The following is a 491-nucleotide window of genomic DNA, read 5'->3' as shown; positions in this document are numbered from 1 at the left end:
CCCTGCATTTTCAAACGAGAAGCAGTAGCTGTATAATCTGTTTATGGTTTTAAAGTGAATGTTAATCTTGGATTTGTTGGCTTTTCCAAAGGGTCGATTTGCCGTGCTGCAGAGCATTTTAGCCCCCTGCTCTGACACTCTCTGAGCCGACTCCATGTTTTATTTTAAAGAGTGATTTTGCTGTGTTTATAAATACATGTCAAACCTGGAAACGTTAAATCTGGGCAGCCTTCAGCAGTGGAAGTAATGCCATTTTTCTTGCCTTGCATTTTGTTGGTACAGCTCCCGGCACGGCACATCCACGTTCCGGCGTGCCGCGCCCGCTGCGGGGGATGGCACAGTCCCGCAGGGATGGGTGGGATGGAACCGAACGTCCCCTGTTGAGACGAGGGAGCCTCTGCGTGCTGTCCCATGGGTGACTTTGTCCCGTGTCCCCTCCGCAGGTGGGAGGATGCTGCCGTGCGCCGGGGGCTGACGCGCGGCGCCGCCGG

The sequence above is a fragment of the Corvus brachyrhynchos genome, unplaced genomic scaffold (assembly GCF_000691975.1).
Source record: "Corvus brachyrhynchos isolate BGI_N302 unplaced genomic scaffold, ASM69197v1 scaffold283, whole genome shotgun sequence".
Lineage (NCBI taxonomy): Eukaryota > Metazoa > Chordata > Aves > Passeriformes > Corvidae > Corvus > Corvus brachyrhynchos.
Note: the sequence above shows the minus strand (reverse complement) of the source record.